The 13,481-nt window shown below is 47.0% G+C and overlaps 1 long non-coding RNA gene across 1 annotated transcript; it reads right to left on the bottom strand.

The window, feature by feature from the left end:
• Window positions 1-1,638: 1,638 nt before the first annotated feature.
• Window positions 1,639-12,979, bottom strand: LOC126956946 (uncharacterized). The gene is made up of 5 exons (XR_007726611.1): window positions 12,452-12,979; window positions 11,709-12,021; window positions 10,024-10,113; window positions 8,649-8,791; window positions 1,639-3,246 (listed from the first exon to the last, which is right to left on the bottom strand). It is a non-coding gene; the product is annotated as an uncharacterized LOC126956946 (long non-coding RNA).
• Window positions 12,980-13,481: the final 502 nt, after the last annotated feature.

Here is a 13,481-nt window from a genome sequence, read left to right as displayed (position 1 = left end):
GGCCTCCTAAAGTGCTGGAACTACAGGCATGAGCCACCATGCCCAGCCTATCATTATTATTAGTGATTATTTAAAAGACTAAGTTTTCCGCGGATGCGGTGGCTCACGTCTGTAATCCCAGCACTTTGGGAGGCCAAGGCGGGCGGATCACGAGGTCAGGAGATGGAGACCATCCTGCCTAACATGGTGAAACCCCGTCTCTACTAAAGATACAAAAAATTAGCCAGGCGTGGTGGCAGGCACCTATAGTCCCAGCTACTCGGGAGGCTGAGGCAGGAGAATGGCGGGAACCCGGGAGGCAGGGCTTGCAGTGAGCCGAGATCGCACCACTCACTCTAGCCTGGGTGACAGAGTGAGACTCCGTCTCAAAAAAAAAAAAAAAACACCAAGCTTTCCTTTCAGGGTCCACTTTTTCTTTGTATTTTAAACTTAGGATAGCATTTCTAGTATCATTTTTTAAACCACCAAAGCTAGTTTTTGGAATCTCCTATATCGTTTCTAATCATTTATTCATTATTTCACAGTGTAATTTGCGAGTTTCTTGGGCTAAGAATATGGCTCTAAAGGACTGATGATATCAATAATTCGGGAGTACAGAATGTTACCTTTCTCGATTCAGTTATCCTCTTCACACTCTAATTTCCACATGGATATTAATAGCACTATTTGAAGTAGAGGAAAAATGAATTTAGTGAGTAGCATTCCTTCAGAATTCTGTGGCAAGCCTAAAAAAATCACATTTACAAAAACAGAGTTAACCGTTACCCTCTTAATTTATGTCAATACCTTCCTGTAATGGTCTGAATTCACATGCTTTGAAAAGTGATCAATTTACCAAAACAATTATGATTTTCCTGGCCGGGCGCGATGGCCACACCTGTGATCCCAGCACTTTGGGAGGCCGAGGCAGACAGAACACAAGGTCAGGAGATGGAGACCATCCTGGCTAACATGGTGAAACCCTGTCTCTACCAAAAATACAAAAAATTAGCTGGGCATGGTGGTGGGCACCTGTGGTCCCAGCTACTCGGGAGGCTGAGGCAGGAGAATGGCGTGAACCCGGGAGGCAGAGCTTGCAGTAAGCCGAGACTGGGCCACTGCACTCCAGCCTGGGCCACAGAGCGAGACTGTCTCAAAAATATACATATATATACATATGATTTTCCTGCATTCATATGAAATATTTTAACACACCATTTTATGTGTGTGCGCTCATATATGTATACATACACACTAAGCAACAAGCCAGAATTCTTTTTTTTTTTTTTTTGAGACGGAGTCTCACTCCATCACCCAGTCTGGAGCGCAGTTGCACGAATCTCTGCTCACGGCAAACTCTGCCGCCCAGGTTCAAGCAATTTTCCTGCCTCAGTCTCCTGAGTAGCTGGGATTACAGGCACATGGCCCCACACCTGGTTAATTGTTTTGTTTTTTTCTGTTGAGATGGAGTCTCACTTTTGTCGCCTAGGCTGGAGTGCAATGGCGTAATCTGAGCTCACTGCAACCTCCACCTTCCAGGTTCATCAGGTTCAAATGCTTTTCCCGCCTCAGCCTCCCGAGAAGCTTGGATTACAGATCCCCACCACCACGCCCAGCTAGTTTTTTTATATTTTTAGTGTAGCAGGAGGAGCCGCAGACAAAACTCCTCAGACACCGGATTAAAGAAGGAAGAGGTTTTTTATTCGGCCGGGAGCATCGGCAGACTCGCGTCTTAAGAGCCGAGCTCCCCGAGAAAGAAATATTGGGCCTTTTTAAAGGCTTACAACTTTAAGGGGTCCACGTGAAAGGGTCGTGGTAAATCTAGCAAGCATGGGAAACGTGACTGGGGGCTACATGCATCAGCTAACAGAACAGAAAGTTTTGCAATGCTTTTTCATACAGTGTCTGGCATTTACAGATAACACAAGTAATTTAGGTCAGGGTTTGATGTTATTATTATTACTTTGTTTAACTCCTAGGGCTGGGTGGTGGTGCCAAGGTTGTCTGGCTATTTATCTTTTGTTTCTTTCTCTCCTTCCTCCTGTCTTGTGAACTAGGCAAGGTGGGGGGCGGAGGGCAGCAGGAGTAGTACTGGTCTCTTTCCTTATTCCCCCCTTTGAGAATTTTTACTAATTAGTGGGAGTTCTCACTTTTATTTTTATTTTCTGAGTCTCTTTGCAAGACACAGCAATAGTGTTTTATGTAATACACTTGTGCTGAAGTTTTCTGATGAACCATGGTAGCTACAAAACCTTTTCTCATTTGAAGGAACAAGTGTAATACACAGTGTAATAGAAAGCAAGCCACTTTCTATTACCAGTAATATACTTAGAATGAGGGTTTTAAATTTTTACAGCTGCAAAGTGTTTTCTAAATGAAGACCTAGGATCAAACCTGTGTTAAACCTGTACAGGCACGTGTATCATCTTTGTCATGTTCTAAGCAGGTTAGTTTTGTCACTGGGTCTGAAAAGCTTTTTCTTAGCAAGTAACACAGTATTTTTTAATAACAGAAGTTTTTAAGAGCCAGATGCTTGAACTTGGGGCATCTGTTTGGGGAAAAAGTTAAAATAAAGTTATCTTGAGGCATGAACTCTTTTGCTTTTCAAGGCCATTGGTCTCTTATGTGAGCCTTTTTATAAACATAACATGAAGAAATATCTAGGCTGCCAGCAATGTTTTCAGCCAACTGACTAAATAGGCTTTTTCTGTTTTTGCTAAAGGAAGAGGTTCTGGTAACTTCTGGTTTATGTTTAAAGAATGACCGTAAGACTCGGAATTGTTGCTGGGCTGGACGGGTCTGGGTTTCCTAAGTAGTATGTGTACAGGGGGGACACCTCATATAGGTGTTTCTTCTATCGTGGTTATGGGGGGTAACAACAACAAAACAACGTACAGCAAGGACAAAAGAGGTCCTTACCTGGGAAAAAGGTTGAATATAGCAGCAGAACAATAGGGAAACAGTTAGTATTGCAGGAAAACTATTAAGATTTTTAACTACATTTACTTGCTTGATGAGTCCTCAAGCTTCAGCCGTGCGTAGACTAGTCAGCTGCCAGTGTGTGACTAGAGCAGGACTAGAGCTTCAGCTGTGTGTAGACTGGTCAGCCTCCAGAATGACCAGGGCAGGGCTGTCGTCCTCAGCAGCAGCTTGGTCTCATCTCAGGATCAGCCGGGTTGGATGATCTGGTGTCCTGCTGGCTGGTCCACTTGTCCTGAGCTGCTGGTGTTAGCTGACTGTGGTGGATCCAAGACACAACACCTGCAACTTTAACAGCAGTGGGAGTGGACAAGGTTATAGTATAGAGCCCATCCTATATGGGTCCTAGAAAAACTAGATTTTACTTTAAACAGAGTCACTAGATTTAAAGGGGTGTCAGGCTTATAGGCATTTTTATTTATTTAATTATGAACACTTCGTATGGCTATTTTTAAAACCTGCATTTACTTTTTAAAGGTTAATTTCTTTAGTTTCTGGAGGTCACCTTTAATTTGACCTATGATTTGGGGGTGGCCGACCGAACAAAATCTTACAGGGCAAATACCTAGTTTGTTTGGTGGGGGTGCACCTGACTTGGAGGAGGACCATAGGCAAAAACCTGATTTTATCGTAAACGAGCAAACAAGCACTAGCACGTACCTGTAGTCTCCAGCACAGGGCACTTCTGTAAAGTCTATAGGCAAGTTTTCACAAGGTATGGCTCTTTTTACTAAGTTTCTTAGGGGAGGAGTTCTTCTCCTCCCGCCCCCCACCATTTGTAACTCTATTTAGTGGCTTAGCCTTCGGTGAGAAATTGGAATCCAGATACGGCAGAATCTTGCTGCTTTTAACTTCTAATGTGACCATGGGCTCCTGGGAGCCTAATGAGAAGGTGCCGGGTCTGCCCTAGTCTTTACATTCTTCAGCTCCTGTCAGCCTGAACTGATCAGTATTTGGTTCCTCCAAGGTGTGGCAGCCCGTGGCCGATGGCCGCTTTGTCTTGCGGTCTTGGCCATTTCCTTTATTGCCTTTTGAACATTTACCCTTCTAGTGTCCTTTTTTTTTTTTGCATCTCGCACATTATTTTTCTCTAGCCTTGTCCGGCTCTTGAATCCTTGCCTAACTTGACTTCTCTTATATTTACATTCACGTCCATGTCCTCTTACATTGCTAATTTTTTTTTTTTACACTTACTTTTAGTCTTTTTCTTTTGTTCTTTTCCAGTTTTGTTTCTTGGTCACAGTTAACATACACCTTGGTGGCCACTTTTCTAGACTAGGTGGTATTCATGCCTGCAGTTTCTGCTTGATGTTACCCTGGGCTTGCTTTACAAATGAAGTATTCACTATATACTGATTTTCAGCAGCCTCAGGGTTAAATGGGGTGTAAAGCCAGAATGCTTTATAGAGTCTCTTATAAAACTGACTTAGGCTTTTGTCAGCTCCTTGAAGCATTTTTGAAATCTTTTTTTCTATTACTTGCTTTTTTTCTACCAACTCTTAGCCTCTGCAGAAGTGCTTCTCAGTACCTCTGCGAACGCTGAAGCTGAGTTGCATTCTCTGGGTGTTTTTTTTCCCTTTTTTCTAGAGTTTAACAGGCTCTTTTCTTTATATAATTCTTTATACACTTGGAGGGTTAAACAGGCACACCGAGAGTCAGTGTAAATGTTTATAGTCCTACCTTCACTGAGTTCTAAGGCCCGAATTAAAGCAATGAGCTCAGCTTAACGACAGTGTCCAGGGTTACCACCGCACACTCTGCACATCTCTCTCCTTGTGGGTTGATGAAGTTGTTCCCGCCCACATATAGCTCCTGGTCTACTGATGCCCAAGGCTGGTCCCGGAGGCCAGGTCTGCTGGAGTAAACTGGAGTCCAACACCTCTACACAGTCATGTCGACAGGGCTCTAGCTGCCGGGAGCAAGGTGGCAGGTTCAGGGTGTTTCCAGTTTAGTAGATCAATGGTTGAAAAGGGCTGGTAGATGAAAGTCTGTTGCCCCTCCGCCCCGGTTGTGGGCCTGGTCATTGTAATAGACAGGTCCTCGCGTCTCCCGGAGAGGCATTTACATAGCTCCAGCAAGACCAGATCTGAGATGGCCACTTGACTATCTTGACTTCCTTCCTTGGCCTATAGAGACCTGGGGCGTGTTAGCTCCTGAATCCCGTTTCTGAGGGGGCTGTTGGCCTCGGTAAAGTGGGGTAGGCTGGGACATGTGGAGAAAGAATTTCTATGATCTCTGGCGGCTCCTGCAAAACTGACTTCTCCTGCTGTTTCTGGGACTCCCTTTTTAACTCTGTCTGCTGGTAAAGCTGCTCTTACTTTTACTTTTGGCTTTTTTGCAACAAGCTGTTAAACAGGGCTAAATTTATGCTGGTTTTGTCTACATTATATTTAACCATGGGTCAATATAAAGGAATTTGATCTAGGTACACTGGCTGTCCTCCGACCCCTGTCACCACCTTAAATACATGGCCAGTTGTTCCCCGTCTATAGTTCCTTTGGTGGGCCGTCCAACACCAACAGAGGGCAATTCTAATTTACACAGAGATCTTAATCTCTAGGGGGTTAACTTAACTCTACAATCTCCTGCAAAACCTTTTTTAAGGTTCTGTAACATGCATTTTAATAGAGTAAGTTTTGATGATTTGATGACTTTTATTTTTTTGAAATTTTTCTTTTTGAAATGTTTTAACACAGTTCCTAGCGGAGTAGGCTTACTTTGTGTCTGACCTATTTTTTTCTCAAGACAAAACAACATTTACACTACAAGAAGCAAAGGGTAAAAGGTCACTCACTCATCTAAGTTACACTAAATTAAAATCAAAACTAAAACCAAAGTGTTGTTAAAGGCACACCTGTTCGTCAAGCAATTTAAGCCAAGTCAAAATCAGAACCAAAACGAAAGTGCCAATAAAGGCACGTCTGTTTATCAAGCAATTCAAGTCAAAATTAAAACCAAAGTATCAAGCAATTAATTCAAGTCAAGTCAAAAACAAAAACCAAAGTATCAAGCAATTAATTCAAGTCAAGTCAAAAACAAAAACCAAAGTGCCGGTACAGGCACGCCCACTCAAATGGAGTGGGCGAGTTCCAAAGACCAGTTTTAGCAAGTTTCAGATGTCCGGACTTAGAGTGCCAGTTCCTTCCCGTTGTTCAGCCACTGCCTTGAATCTCCACGGGGGCCTGCTGTGCACTGCTCTGAGGAGGCATTCCACCGGGGCAAACGCCTACCCGAGAGCGCTCTCTGGATCCGCATCGCTCAAGCTGGCCAGAGTCCCCCACAGGGGTGCTCTACAGGGCAGGCATAAGCTGCCTAAGGGGCTGCCTCGACCATCCCTTAATCACCTCGCTTCCCAGTCAGGGAACCAAGAAATGTAGCACGACGAGCCGCAGACAAAACTCCTCAGACACCGGATTAAAGAAGGAAGAGGTTTTTTATTTGGCCAGGAGCGTCGGCAGACTCGCATCTTAAGAGCCGAGCTCCCCGAGAAATACTTGGTCTTTTTAAAGGCTTACAACTTTAAGGGATCCACGTGAAAGGGTCGTGGTAAATCGAGCAAGCGTGGGAAACGTGACTGGGGGCTACATGCATCAGCTAACAGAACAGAAAGTTTTACAATGCTTTTTTCATACAGTGTCTGGAATTTACAGATAACACAAGTAGTTTAGGCCAGGGGTTGATGTTATTTTGTTTAACTCCTAGGGCCGGGTGGTGGTGCCAAGGTTGTCTGGCTATTTATCTTTCTTTTGTTTCTTTCTCTCCTTCCTCCTGTCTTGTGAACTAGGCAAGTATCCCGGCCAGCGGGATAGTCAGAGCAGGCCCTGGAGGAGGGGGTGGGAATTTGGGGAACAAGAGACATGAGAAATAGAGACAAGACAGTGCTCTGATCAAGTCTCGTTTAATGGCGGTAATGCACTGCCTTATATACACTTGGAAGGGAAGGGGTTGGGCTAAGGCGGAAATGATCTCATTGCCGAGGGCGTGGCCAGGTTAGTTTCGGTTTCTCCGGTCGGACGTCATGTTGCGCTTGCGCTTTAAGTAACAATTTTCCCGGGCGCGGGAAAAGTGAGTGAAGAAGAAGCAGGGAGAGCGCCATCTTTAATGAGGTATTAGTACAGGGGAAAAAAGGCAAAGATAGGGAGAAGGTGTGGGGTGGAAATGAATAGAGCTCAGGCGTTTAATCCTCAATTATTATTCGCTATGGCCGGGGCGTGCAGCTCCGGACAGGCAAGGTGCGGGGGAGGAGAGCAGCAGGAGTAGTAGTGGTCTCCTTCCTTATTAGTAGAGACAGGGTTTCACCATGCTGGCCAGGCGAGTCTCAAACTCCTGACCTCAGGTGATCTGCCCATCTTGGCCCCCGCAAAGTGTTGGGATTACAGGCATGAGCCACTGCGCCTGGACATTTTTTTGTATTTTTAGTAGAGACGGGGTTTCACCATGTTGGTCAGACTGGTCTCAAACTCCTGACCTCGTGATCTGCTCACCTCAGCCTCCCAAAGTGCTGGGATTACAGGTGTGAGCCATCATGCCCGGCCGAGCTGCTCCCACCTTTTATCTATTGTGAACAACACCGCTATCAACAGGGGTGGGTGAGTGTCTCTTTATTTCCTTGCTTTCAATTTTGGGGGGATATATACCCAGAAGTGGAATTGCTGGAGCGGTATAATTTCTCGAGGAACTGCCATACTGTTTCCTAGATGGGTGGCACTGTTTTACATTCCACCAGCAGTGCACAACGGTTTCCAGTTTCTCCACATCCTCACCGACATTTGTTATTTTCTGGGTTTTCTTTGATACTAGTCAATGTAGCAGGAGTGAAATGGTATCTTGTTGTCATTTCCATCTCCCTAATGATTAGTGATGCTGAGTATGGAGAAATGTCTATTCAAGTCCTTTGCTCATTTTTTTTTTTTTTAAGACAGTCTTGCTCTGTCACCCAGGATGGAGTGCAATGGCGTGATCTCGGCTCACTGCAACCTCCACCTCCTGGGTTCAAGTGATTCTCCTGCCTTAGCCTTCCAAGTAGCTGGGACTACAGGCACATGCCACCACACCCGGCCAATTTTTATATTTTTAGTAGAGACAGGGTTTCACCATGTTGGCCAGACTGGCCTCGAACTCCTGACCTTAGGTGATCTGCCTGCCTCAGCCTCCCAAAGTGCTGGGATTACAGGTGTGAGCCACCGTGCCTGGCCTTGCTCATTTCTTAATTTGATTGTTAGGTTTTTCTTGTTGACTTTTTTTTTTTTTTTTTTTTGAGACAGTCTCGCTCTGTCGCCCAGGCTGGAGTGCAGTGGCGGGATCTCAGCTCACTGCAAGCTCCGCCTCCCGGGTTTATGCCATTCTCCTGCCCCAGCCTCCCGAGTAGCTGGGACTACAGGCGCCCACCACCTCACCTGGCTAGTTTTTTGTATTTTCTAGTAGAGACGGGGTTTCACCATGTTAGCCAGGATGGTCTCGATCTCTTGACCTCGTGATCCTCCCGTCTCGGCCTCCCAAAGTGCTGGGGACTATTTTTTTTAATTGAAGTATAATATTCATACAGAGAAACCACCAATCCCCAGAGGGCAGCTTGGTAAATTATCGTAGAGTGAATACGTCTGAACGCCAGCCCTCAGATCAAGAAATAGAATATTACCAGAGCCACCCTCCCCCAGAGCACTAAGATAATTGCTATCCTGACTTCTCACCAGATGTTTCTTTTGCTTGTTTTAGAGCGTCACAGAAACAGAATCGTGCAGTACGCATTCATTTGTGTCTGGCTTCTTCTGCTCAGCATTATGTTGCTGAGATTCACCAACTGTGCATGGCAGCTGTTCATCCATTTTCAGTGCTGTAAGAATTTTACTCTATAAATATACTGAGAGGTACTTATCCATTCTCCTGTTGGAAGTTGGGGCTACTGTGAATTGTGCTGATACAAACACTCTAGTGCACATCATTTGGTGAACACATGTACAGTGCACAGTTCTTTTGGGTCTATGCATAGGAGTGGAATGTGGGGATCACAGGTGCGGTCTCCTTTAGTAGGTATTACCCAAGGGTTTTCCAAAGTAGTTGTGCTATTTTACATTCCCAAAAGCAGCATATAAAGTTTCAGTTACTTCACATTCTTGCCCAAACTTGGTATCAACAGTGTTTTTAATTTTAGCCATTCTGGTAGGTGTAATATTGGTTTCTCACTGTGGTTTAAATTTGATAGCTTATGAGGTTGAGCATGTTTTATATGCTTTTTGGCCCTTTGGCTGTTCATTTGTTCTTTCCTCTCCCTTCCTCCCTCCTCCTTCCCTTTTTTGTCCCTCTTCATTTCTTTCACCCATTGTCCTATTGGTCTGCCAGCTTTTTTAATTTTTTAAAAAATTTTACTTTAAGTTCTGGGACACATGTACAGAACGTGCAGGTTTCTTGCACAGGTAAACATGTGCCATGGTGGTTTGCTGCACTTGTCAACCCGTCATCTAGGTATTAAGCCCCGCATGCATTTTTCTTATTAATGTACAGGAATTCTCTTTATACTCTACCTGTGATTCACCCTCCTCCATTCCCGCCTCTTTTTTTTAAGAGACAGAGTCTCACCCTGTCACCCCAGCTGGAGTGCAGTGGCACAATCATGGCTCACTGCAGCCTCAATCTCCCAGGCTCAAGTGATCCTCCTGCCTCAGCCTCCCAGGTATCTGGGACCACAGGCATGCACCACCACACCCAGCTAATTTTTCATTTTTTGTAGAGAAAAGGTCTTGCTAAGTTGCTCAGGCTGTTCTCTAACTCCTGACCTCAAGTGATCCTCCCACCTTGGCCTCCCAAAGTGCTAGGATTACAGCATGAGCCACCACACCTGGCCCCATCTTTTTACTCTCTTAATGATGAAAAAACTCTTAATTTTACTATCACCCAATGTATCAATCATTTTCTTTTGGGATAGTGTTCTGTTTGTCTTATTGAGGAAATTTTTACCTGCCTCCTAAGAAACCTTAAAAATCTCCATATGCCTACAAAGTCCCACTGTTCTAATGCCTATTTTGTGCTAGAAAATAAACAAGGCACTGTCACAGAGGCTACACCTACCTTGAGGGAAAACTGTCTTCATCATCATTTGCCAAGCCAGATGATTGGGATGAGGACAATTTCCATGGCTCCCGGCATCTGAAACGCTTCCTGCATTAGAGAGAGTGAGCCTGATGCCACTGTGGGCCAGGCGGGTGCCCCATCCCAGCCTCACCTGCACCCCACAGGGACAGGGCATGAGGAATGGAGAAGGTGTGGTGTCCTTGGGCAGAGCTAGCTCAGAGATGTGGTTCTGCAAACAGAATGAGAGTACAGATGAGTCTGCCTTCATTGCCATGGGGCTCCAGGGGCTGCAGGAGATGGGAGAGAAGCAGGTAGAGGAGGGATCCAGCAGGAAGAAGAGTATCCCGGCCCGCGGGATAGTCGAAGCAGGCCCTGGAGGAGGGGGTGGGAATTTGGGGAACAAGAGATACGAGAAATGGAGACAAGACAGTGCTCTGATCAAGTCTCGTTTAACGGCGGTAATGCAGTGCCTTACATACACTTGGAGGGGAAGGGGTTGGGCCAAGGCGAAAATGATCTCATAGTGGAGGCGTGGCCAGATAGGTATTGGTTTCTCTGGTCGAACGTCATGTTGCACCTGCGCTGTCAGGTAGCAATTTTCGCGGGTGCGGGAAAAATGGGTGAAGAAGAAGCAGGAAGAGCGCCATCTTTAACGAGGTATTAATACAGGGAAAAGGTAAATCTAGGGAGGAGGTAGAAGGTGGAAATGAATAGAGCTCAGGCGTTTTTAATCGTCAGTTATTATTCGCTATGGCCGGGGCGTGCAGCTCTGGACAGAAGAGCAGAGCATTCTCCCTGGGAAGGGAGAAGGAAGGATGCACCTTTCATTTAACAGCTCAGTGTTCTGGGGACCGGAGCTGAGGTCGCACCTGCTGGTTCCACAGCGCCTGTCTCTGGCATGAGTTGTTTAGATGTCAGAATTGGTGAAAAGTTTGAGATTGTCCCAGCTGGTCCAGGAAAGGTAATGGGGGAGCTACAAAGCTTGTAGAAGGGCAGTCAGGGCTGTCCTGTGCACAGGGGCTCCAGGGCACGTGAGCCACACTGTGGTTAGGGCCAGGCCTCCCAGGAGTGACCCAGACCAGCCTTTTCTTTCTCATTCTCTCACCCGCTGAATTCAAAAGCTTAAATATGCGATGAAAGGTCCACCCAATAAGAAGAAAGTATTTGCCTCCTGGGCTCAGAAATGGTATTAAGGAAATTGCAAATCTACTGACTGTGACAGAAAGCAAATCAGTGGCTGCTTGGGATGGGATGGGGTGGGGTGGGGTGGGAGGGGCTGTAGGGAGGGATTCCAAAGAAGCACAAGGAAGCTTGGGGAGTAGTGTTGCTCCTGGTCTTCACTATGCTCATGGTTTTGCAGGTGCGTACGTGTGTCAAAATTGATCAAAAAAAAATTTTTTTTGAGACGGAGTTTCACTCCTGTTGCCCAGGCTGGAGTGCAGTGGCACAATCTCGGCAGGCACCCACCACCACACCTGGCTAATTTTTTGTAGTTTTAGTAGAGATGGGGTTTCACCATGTTGGTCAGGCTGGTCTCAAACTCCTGACCTCAGGTGATCCACCCACCTCGGCCTCCCAAAGTGCTGGAATTACAGGCGTGAGCCACCACGCCCAGCCTTGTTCTCTCGTATGTCAGTTACCCCTCCATGAGGCTGCTAAACATCCTCCCAGCACACACACACCTGCACACCCTCACGCAGTTTGCAAGGCAGTGGTTCAAGTTACACTTTAATCCCTCAGGCGTGCTCATCTCGCTCTCCGAACCCGCCCTCTTGCAGGATCTACGGTTCTTCTAAGTGCCCTGGTCACAAGGCAGCTGGATCAACACTCAGAGGTACAGAGCAGGGCACAGTGTGGTCCCTGCATCTGTCTCACCCCCACGATCTTGACACACAGAGACCTTCCCAGGAGCTGTGACTTGAACTTCACAATCTGCAGGGCCCACCCAGGAGCCGTGTCCTCCTCACAGGCAATGGGATCCCCTCCTCTCTCCACCTGTGTGGGAAGATTGGAAACAAAACATAGAGAACGTGGGAGGAAAAACACTGAGGGGGTGGATGGGCCACACCTGAGGGTCCCCAGGACAGAGGGAAACACTGAGGGGGTGGATGGACCACACCTGAGCGGCCCCAGGACAGAGGGAAACACTGAGGGGGTGGATGGGCCACACCTGAGGGTCCCCAGGACAGAGGGAAACACTGAGGGGGTGGATGGACCACACCTGAGCGGCCCCAGGACAGAGGGAAACACTGAGGGGGTGGATGGGCCACACCTGAGGGTCCCCAGGACAGAGGGAAACACTGAGGGGGTGGATGGGCCATACCTGAGGGTCCCCAGGACAGAGGGAAACACTGAGGGGGTGGATGGGCCACACCTGAGGGTCCCCAGGACAGAGGGAAACACTGCGGGGGTGGATGGACCACACCTGAGGCTCCTCAGGACAGAGCGAGGGACGGCTGTTGTTGGGATGATAATTCCACATCTTTGGAGAACAAGAATTCCAGGTAGTTCTCTTCTCTCCAAACAGCGTGGTTATGAACTAGCTCTCACTCCAGGAGGCTTTAAGGCTCCATATAATATCTGTGGTAATAAAGAAAAACAGGCCAGCTGCCACAGCTCACACCTGTAGTCCCAGCACTTTGGGAGGCCAAGGTGGGAGGATCACTGAGGCCAGGAGTCTGAGACCAGCCTGGGCAACATAGCGAAAGCTCATCTCTAAAAATAATTTCAAAAAAAAAAAATAGTGGTAACTGTCACAACTAACATATTGTTACAAACAAAAATTTACACGAAGGTGAAAAAACTCAACTTTTTTTTTTTTTTAACCAGAACGATGCCTCAGTCTAGGGAGCGGTGTTTCCTCTCCGGAAGCAGCTGAAGCCCTGAGCTGCTGTCCACAGGCGGACGGACTCTCCCGGAGCCCCCAGTGGGCCTCGGCTCCTCCACGTCAGCTCCTCTCTTGTCCCTCTGCTGGTCCACGGGGGCCGCTGCAGCTGGCCAGGTCTCCTGGGAGTCAGAGGGGGCCATGGGTTCCACCCCAGGGCCCACCTCATCAGCACTGTGCTCTCACCATCTGAGCACCAGCCCAGAGGAAAAGGAGAAAGGAAGGGTGATGCTGATCCCCCAAGCAAAACGGAAACGCCTCCACCTCCCACCCTCAAAAGCACCCAACAATGGGCCCTGGGCACCGGGGGCCTCACAGGGAGTGTTTGCATCACAGTAAAATCTACAACGTTCCCACAGCGTGTGAGTGGACGCTTCCTCAACACAGGCATGTCCGGCTGCCCCAAGGAATCTCCGTTAACGTCGAGATCTTTGAATAGCAGCAAGGGATCAAGGCCGATGGCATCTCTGAGGGCCTCAGTTTCCATCCATAATTTAATTTATTAGCACAAAAGCTAGTGTTAAAAATGTGTTAAAAATTGAGTCCAGGTGGGGCACGGTGGCTCATGCCT

This window comes from Macaca thibetana, chromosome 6 (assembly GCF_024542745.1).
Source record: "Macaca thibetana thibetana isolate TM-01 chromosome 6, ASM2454274v1, whole genome shotgun sequence".
Lineage (NCBI taxonomy): Eukaryota > Metazoa > Chordata > Mammalia > Primates > Cercopithecidae > Macaca > Macaca thibetana.
The sequence above is the reverse complement of the archived record's forward strand: the minus strand, read 5'-3'. Positions and strand labels throughout refer to the sequence as shown.